The following is an 8,702-nucleotide window of genomic DNA, read 5'->3' as shown; positions in this document are numbered from 1 at the left end:
CCACAGGTCGACGAACACCTTTCTAGCAGGTCCAACATACCGTGCAAGTGTGACTCATTGCCCTAGTCTGAGTTGTACTGAGAATAACCCTCGGCTTTGCATTTGATCTGGGAACCCCTGCCTGAAGTCACTCTGCCTCCAGGAGAATGTCGGCTTGCGTTCCGACTGCAACTAAAGCCCAGTTCCTCGTGTAACACTGCAGGCTTTTGAAGAGCCACGGGCCCGGAGGCTTAGCTGGGGCGTTCCATGGTTGACGCAGTTTGCTGTTTGCAGAACACCCTGCTTCGAGGAGTTGATTCAGGGAAGGAACCACTGGGTAACCTGTGTCTCTTTGGACTTGTTAGAAAGCACAGGGATGTATGCTGCGTGTGCCCGTGGAAATGGGGTCCTGATGGAACTAGCCTTGCTTTCCCATTTGGAAAGCTCCATTCATGCTGCCTTGAAGCTACTTGAAATTGACTGCTGTTGACAGGCCACTAGCCACTGTAGGCATGGCTCTGGGAAGAAAATGAGTTTTCTCCAGGTTAGCCGGGTGCTTCGATGGCCGGGGTGGAGCTCATCGTGCCACGCTCTAGAGCTAAAGGGAAACTCAACGTGAGTACTGGCCTCGAGGTAAGTCCCTGTGTAGCCACGCAGAAAGGGAGATATGCAGCTCTTTCCATGAGGTCTTAGTCGCTGTTCTGCTTTATTTTATTTTATTGTTTTATTTTTTATTGTTTTTTTGAGATTTATTGAATGATTGATTGATTGCTATGTTGGGTCTTCGTTTCTGTGCTAGGGCTCTCTCCAATTGCGGTAAGTAGGGGCCACTCTTCATCGCAGTGCGTAGGCCTCTCATTATCGCGGCCTCTCTTGTTGCGGAGCACAGGTTCCAGAGGCGCAGGCTCAGTAGTTGTGGCTCACGGGCCCTGTTGCTCCGCGGCCTGTGGGATCCTCCCAGACCAGGGCTCGAACCCGTGTACCCTGCGTTGGCAGGCAGATTCTCAACCACTGCGCCACCAGGGAAGCCCCTGTTCTGCTTTATTTTAAAGGAAGTACCCTTTTCAGGACTCCTAGGCTCCTCGGGTGTGCATGATTTTCCCTCCAAGATCAGTGAGTACCTCCAGAAGCCTGTGGGCCTGCTAGGCAACATCGCGGCCCAAAGGTCGGTCCCTTGGAGGCCCTTTGTGTATGCCGAGTGAAGGGCAACACACTGCTCGTTTCTTAAAGAGAGCTACATTTCCAGAGCACTGGAACAGCCTCAGGACCACATATCTAGCCAGTGCGACGTGCATGTAAGTGTTCGTCATGGACCCCGTCTGAGCTGCCAAGAGAAAACACTCCGCTTAGGAGTTTTTGAGGACCTTGTACCTCAAGTCACTCTGCTCGAGGAGAAAGTCAGCATCCTACCATGCTGTGTCACTAAAGGGTCATGCAGCGAGAGTACGTGCCTCAAGGTAAGGCCCTGAATTGCCATGCAGGAGCAGAGGCGTGCAGCAGTTTCCAGGAGGCCGTAGCCTCTGCTCTGCATTGTTTTAACGTCAGTACGCTTTGCAGGACATCTAGGAACCCCGCGTGGGCACCCTATTCCCTGCAAGAACACTGAGTACCCTGAGGCCCCCATGGGCCTGCTAAGCCACATCCAGCCCCGTAGCCCTTTGGAACCACTCTGTGTATGCCGAGTGCAAGGCAACAGACTGCACTCTTTCTTGGGACAGCTTGATTTCCTCAACACTCCCACAGGTCGACGAACAGCTTTCTAGCAGGTCCAACATACCGTGCAAGTGTGACTCATTGCCCTAGTCTGAGCTGTACTGAGAATAACCCTCGGCTTCGCATTCGATCTGGGACCCCCTGCCTGAAGTCACCCTGCCTCCAGGAGAATGTCGGCTTGCGTTCCGACTGCAACTAAAGCCCAGTGCCTCATGTAACACTGCAGGCTTTTGAAGAGCCATTGGCCCGGAGGCTTAGCTGGTGCGTTCCTTGGTTGAGGCAGTTTGCTGTTTGCAGAACACCCTGCTTCGAGGAGTTGATTCAAGGAAGGAACCACTGGGTAACCTGTGTCTGTTTGGACTTGTTAGAAAGCACAGGGATGTATGCTGCGTGTGCCCGTGGAAATGGGGGCCTGATGGAACTAGCCTTGCTTTCCCATTTTGAAAGCTCCATTCATGCTGCCTTAAAGCTACTTGAAATTAACTGCTCTTGACAGGCCACTAGCCACTGTCGGCATGGCTCTGGGAAGAAAATGAGTTTTCTCTAGGTAAGCCGGGTGCTTCGATGGCCGGGGTGGAGCTCATCCTGCCATGCTCTAGAGCTAAAGGGAAACTCAACGTAAGTACTGGCCTCGAGGTAAGTCCCTGTGTAGCCGTGCAGAAAAGGAGGCATGCAGCTCTTTCCATGAGGTCTTAGTCAGTGTTCTGCTTTATTTTATTTTATTTATTTCATTTTTTATTGTTTTTTTAAGATTTATTGATTGATTGATTGTTATGTTGGGTCTTCGTTTCTGTGCTAGGGCCGTCTACAGTTGCGGTTAGTGGGGGCCATTTTTCAGCGTGGTTCATAGGCCTCTCACTATCACGGCCTCTCTTGTTGTGGAGCACAGGCTCCAGCGGCGCAGGCTCAGTAGTTGTGGCTCACGGGCCCAGTTGCTCCGCCGCCTTTGGGATCCTCCCACACCAGGGCTCGAACCCGTGTACCCTGCGTAAGCAGGCAGATTCTCAACCACTGCGCCACCAGGGAAGCCCCTGTTCTGCTTTATTTTAAAGGAAGTACCCTTTTCAGGACTCCTAGGCCCCTCGGGTGTGCATGATTTTCCCTCCAAGATCAGTGAGTACCTCCAGACCCCTGTGGGCCTGCTGAGCAACATCGAGGCACAAAGGTCGGGCCCTCGGAGGCCCTCTGTGTATGCCGAGTGATGGGCAACACACTGCTCGTTCCTTAAGGAGAGCTACATTTCCAGAGCACTGGAACAGCCTCAGGACCACATTTCTAGCCAGTGCGACGTGCCATGGAAGTGTTCGTCACGGCCCCCGTCTCTGCTGATATGAGAAAACACTCTGCTTAGGATTCTTCGAAGACCTCATACCAGAAGTAACTCTGCTCGAGGAGAAAGTCAGCATCCTATCATGCTGTGTTGCTAACGGGACACTCAGCGTGAGCAGTTGTCTCGAGGTAAGGCCCTGAATTGCCATGCAGAAGCGGAGGCGTGCAGCAGTGTCCAGGAGGCCGTAGCCACAGCTGTGCATTGTTTTAACGTCAGTACGCTTTGCAGGACATCTAGGAACCCCGCGTAGGCACCGTATCCCCTGCAAGAACACTGAGTACTCTCAGGCCCCCATGGGCCTGCTAAGCCACATCCAGGCCCATAGCCCTTTGGAACCACTCTGTGTATGCCGAATGTAGGGCAACAGTCTGCATTCTTTCTTGGGATAGCTTGAATTCCTCAACACTCCCACAGGTCGACGAACACCTTTCTAGCAGGTCCAACATACCGTGCAAGTGTGACTCATTGCCCTAGTCTGAGCTGCACTGAGAATAACCCTCGGCTTCGCATTCGATCTGGGACCCCCTGCCTGAAGTCACCCTGCCTCCAGGAGAATGTCAGCTTGCGTTCCGACTGCAACTAAAGCCCAGTTTCTCGTGTAACACTGCAGGCTTTTGAAGAGCCACGGGCCCGGAGGCTTAGCTGGGGCGTTCCTTGGTTGAGGCAATTTGCTGTTTGCAGAGCACCCGGCTTCGACGAGTTGATTCAAGGAAGGAACCACTGAGTAACCTGTGTCTCTTTGGACTTGTTAGAAAGCACAGGGATGTATGCTGCTTGCGCCCGTGGAAATGGGGGCCTGATGGAACTAGCCTTGCTTTCCCATTTTGAAAGCTCCATTCATGCTGCTTTGAAGCTACTTGAAATTGACTGCTGTTGAGAGGCCACTAGCCACTGTAGGCATAGCTCTGGGAAGAAAATGAGTTTTCTCTAGGTAAGCCGGGTTCTTCGATGGCTGGGGTGGAGCTCATCCTGCCACGCTCTAGAGCTAAAGGGAAACTCAACGTGAGTACTGGCCTCGAGGTAAGTCCCTGAGTAGCCGCGCAGAAAGGGAGGCATGGAGCTCTTTCCATGAGGTCTTAGTCGCTCTTCTGCTTTATTTTATTTTTTATTGTTTTTTTAAGGCTTATTGATTGATTGATTGATTGCTATGTTGGGTCTTCGTTTCTGTGCTAGGGCTCTCTCCAATTGCCGTAAGTGGGGGCCACTCTTCATCGCGGTGCATATGCCTCTCATTATCGCGGCCTCTCTTGTTGTGGAGCACAGGCTCCAGCAGCGCAGTCTCAGTAGTTGTGGCTCACGGGCCCAGTTGCTCCACGGCCTGTGGGATCCTCCCAGACCAGGGCTCGAACCCGTGTACCCTGCGTTGGCAGACAGATTCTAAACCACTGCGCCACCAGGGAAGCCCCTGTTCTGCTTTATTTTAAAGGAAGTACCCTTTTCAGGACTCCTAGGCCCCTCGGGTGTGCATCATTTTCCCTCCAAATCAGTGAGTACCTCCAGACCCCTGTGGGCCTGCTGAGCAACATCGAGGCCCAAAGGTCGAGCCTTCGGAGGCCCTCTGTGTATGCCGAGTGATGGGCAACACACTGCTCGTTCCTTAAGGAGAGCTACATTTCCAGAGCACAGGAACAGCCTCAGGACCACATTTCTAGCCAGTGTGACGTTCCATGGAAGTGTTCGTCACGGCCCCCGCCTGAGGTACCATGAGAAAACACTCTGCTTAGGATTCTTCGAAGACCTCATACCAGAAGTAACTCTGCTCGAGGAGAAAGTCAGCATCCTATCATGCTATGTCGCTAACGGGACACTCAGCGTGAGCAGTTGTCTCGAGGTAAGGCCCTGAATTGCCATGCAGAAGCGGAGGCGTGCAGCAGTTTCCAGGAGGCCGTAGCCGGTGCTCTGCATTGTTTTAACGTCAGTACGCTTTGCAGGACATCTAGGAACCCCGCGTGGGCACCCTATTCCCTGCAAGAACACTGAGTACCCTCAGGCCCCCTTGGGCCTGCTAAGCCACATCCAGCCCCGTGGCCCTTCGGAGCCACTCTCTGTATGCCGAGTGTAGGGCAACAGACTGCATTCTTTCTTGGGACAGCTTGAATTCCTCAACACTCCCACAGGTCGACGAACAGCTTTCTAGCAGGTCCAACATACCGTGCAAGTGTGACTCATTGCCCTAGTCTGAGTTGTACTGAGAATAACCCTCGGCTTTGCATTTGATCTGGGAACCCCTGCCTGAAGTCACTCTGCCTCCAGGAGAATGTCGGCTTGCGTTCCGACTGCAACTAAAGCCCAGTTCCTCGTGTAACACTGCAGGCTTTTGAAGAGCCACGGGCCCGGAGGCTTAGCTGGGGCGTTCCATGGTTGACGCAGTTTGCTGTTTGCAGAACACCCTGCTTCGAGGAGTTGATTCAGGGAAGGAACCACTGGGTAACCTGTGTCTCTTTGGACTTGTTAGAAAGCACAGGGATGTATGCTGCGTGTGCCCGTGGAAATGGGGTCCTGATGGAACTAGCCTTGCTTTCCCATTTGGAAAGCTCCATTCATGCTGCCTTGAAGCTACTTGAAATTGACTGCTGTTGACAGGCCACTAGCCACTGTAGGCATGGCTCTGGGAAGAAAATGAGTTTTCTCCAGGTTAGCCGGGTGCTTCGATGGCCGGGGTGGAGCTCATCGTGCCACGCTCTAGAGCTAAAGGGAAACTCAACGTGAGTACTGGCCTCGAGGTAAGTCCCTGTGTAGCCACGCAGAAAGGGAGATATGCAGCTCTTTCCATGAGGTCTTAGTCGCTGTTCTGCTTTATTTTATTTTATTGTTTTATTTTTTATTGTTTTTTTGAGATTTATTGAATGATTGATTGATTGCTATGTTGGGTCTTCGTTTCTGTGCTAGGGCTCTCTCCAATTGCGGTAAGTAGGGGCCACTCTTCATCGCAGTGCGTAGGCCTCTCATTATCGCGGCCTCTCTTGTTGCGGAGCACAGGTTCCAGAGGCGCAGGCTCAGTAGTTGTGGCTCACGGGCCCTGTTGCTCCGCGGCCTGTGGGATCCTCCCAGACCAGGGCTCGAACCCGTGTACCCTGCGTTGGCAGGCAGATTCTCAACCACTGCGCCACCAGGGAAGCCCCTGTTCTGCTTTATTTTAAAGGAAGTACCCTTTTCAGGACTCCTAGGCTCCTCGGGTGTGCATGATTTTCCCTCCAAGATCAGTGAGTACCTCCAGAAGCCTGTGGGCCTGCTAGGCAACATCGCGGCCCAAAGGTCGGTCCCTTGGAGGCCCTTTGTGTATGCCGAGTGAAGGGCAACACACTGCTCGTTTCTTAAAGAGAGCTACATTTCCAGAGCACTGGAACAGCCTCAGGACCACATATCTAGCCAGTGCGACGTGCATGTAAGTGTTCGTCATGGACCCCGTCTGAGCTGCCAAGAGAAAACACTCCGCTTAGGAGTTTTTGAGGACCTTGTACCTCAAGTCACTCTGCTCGAGGAGAAAGTCAGCATCCTACCATGCTGTGTCACTAAAGGGTCATGCAGCGAGAGTACGTGCCTCAAGGTAAGGCCCTGAATTGCCATGCAGGAGCAGAGGCGTGCAGCAGTTTCCAGGAGGCCGTAGCCTCTGCTCTGCATTGTTTTAACGTCAGTACGCTTTGCAGGACATCTAGGAACCCCGCGTGGGCACCCTATTCCCTGCAAGAACACTGAGTACCCTGAGGCCCCCATGGGCCTGCTAAGCCACATCCAGCCCCGTAGCCCTTTGGAACCACTCTGTGTATGCCGAGTGCAAGGCAACAGACTGCACTCTTTCTTGGGACAGCTTGATTTCCTCAACACTCCCACAGGTCGACGAACAGCTTTCTAGCAGGTCCAACATACCGTGCAAGTGTGACTCATTGCCCTAGTCTGAGCTGTACTGAGAATAACCCTCGGCTTCGCATTCGATCTGGGACCCCCTGCCTGAAGTCACCCTGCCTCCAGGAGAATGTCGGCTTGCGTTCCGACTGCAACTAAAGCCCAGTGCCTCATGTAACACTGCAGGCTTTTGAAGAGCCATTGGCCCGGAGGCTTAGCTGGTGCGTTCCTTGGTTGAGGCAGTTTGCTGTTTGCAGAACACCCTGCTTCGAGGAGTTGATTCAAGGAAGGAACCACTGGGTAACCTGTGTCTGTTTGGACTTGTTAGAAAGCACAGGGATGTATGCTGCGTGTGCCCGTGGAAATGGGGGCCTGATGGAACTAGCCTTGCTTTCCCATTTTGAAAGCTCCATTCATGCTGCCTTAAAGCTACTTGAAATTAACTGCTCTTGACAGGCCACTAGCCACTGTCGGCATGGCTCTGGGAAGAAAATGAGTTTTCTCTAGGTAAGCCGGGTGCTTCGCTGGCCGGGGTGGAGCTCATCCTGCCATGCTCTAGAGCTAAAGGGAAACTCAACGTAAGTACTGGCCTCGAGGTAAGTCCCTGTGTAGCCGTGCAGAAAAGGAGGCATGCAGCTCTTTCCATGAGGTCTTAGTCAGTGTTCTGCTTTATTTTATTTTATTTATTTCATTTTTTATTGTTTTTTTAAGATTTATTGATTGATTGATTGTTATGTTGGGTCTTCGTTTCTGTGCTAGGGCCGTCTACAGTTGCGGTTAGTGGGGGCCATTTTTCAGCGTGGTTCATAGGCCTCTCACTATCACGGCCTCTCTTGTTGTGGAGCACAGGCTCCAGCGGCGCAGGCTCAGTAGTTGTGGCTCACGGGCCCAGTTGCTCCGCCGCCTTTGGGATCCTCCCACACCAGGGCTCGAACCCGTGTACCCTGCGTAAGCAGGCAGATTCTCAACCACTGCGCCACCAGGGAAGCCCCTGTTCTGCTTTATTTTAAAGGAAGTACCCTTTTCAGGACTCCTAGGCCCCTCGGGTGTGCATGATTTTCCCTCCAAGATCAGTGAGTACCTCCAGACCCCTGTGGGCCTGCTGAGCAACATCGAGGCACAAAGGTCGGGCCCTCGGAGGCCCTCTGTGTATGCCGAGTGATGGGCAACACACTGCTCGTTCCTTAAGGAGAGCTACATTTCCAGAGCACTGGAACAGCCTCAGGACCACATTTCTAGCCAGTGCGACGTGCCATGGAAGTGTTCGTCACGGCCCCCGTCTCTGCTGATATGAGAAAACACTCTGCTTAGGATTCTTCGAAGACCTCATACCAGAAGTAACTCTGCTCGAGGAGAAAGTCAGCATCCTATCATGCTGTGTTGCTAACGGGACACTCAGCGTGAGCAGTTGTCTCGAGGTAAGGCCCTGAATTGCCATGCAGAAGCGGAGGCGTGCAGCAGTGTCCAGGAGGCCGTAGCCACAGCTGTGCATTGTTTTAACGTCAGTACGCTTTGCAGGACATCTAGGAACCCCGCGTAGGCACCGTATCCCCTGCAAGAACACTGAGTACTCTCAGGCCCCCATGGGCCTGCTAAGCCACATCCAGGCCCATAGCCCTTTGGAACCACTCTGTGTATGCCGAATGTAGGGCAACAGTCTGCATTCTTTCTTGGGATAGCTTGAATTCCTCAACACTCCCACAGGTCGACGAACACCTTTCTAGCAGGTCCAACATACCGTGCAAGTGTGACTCATTGCCCTAGTCTGAGCTGCACTGAGAATAACCCTCGGCTTCGCATTCGATCTGGGACCCCCTGCCTGAAGTCACCCTGCCTC

This window comes from Balaenoptera ricei, chromosome 16 (assembly GCF_028023285.1).
Source record: "Balaenoptera ricei isolate mBalRic1 chromosome 16, mBalRic1.hap2, whole genome shotgun sequence".
NCBI lineage: Eukaryota > Metazoa > Chordata > Mammalia > Artiodactyla > Balaenopteridae > Balaenoptera > Balaenoptera ricei.
The sequence above is the reverse complement of the archived record's forward strand: the minus strand, read 5'-3'. Positions refer to the sequence as shown.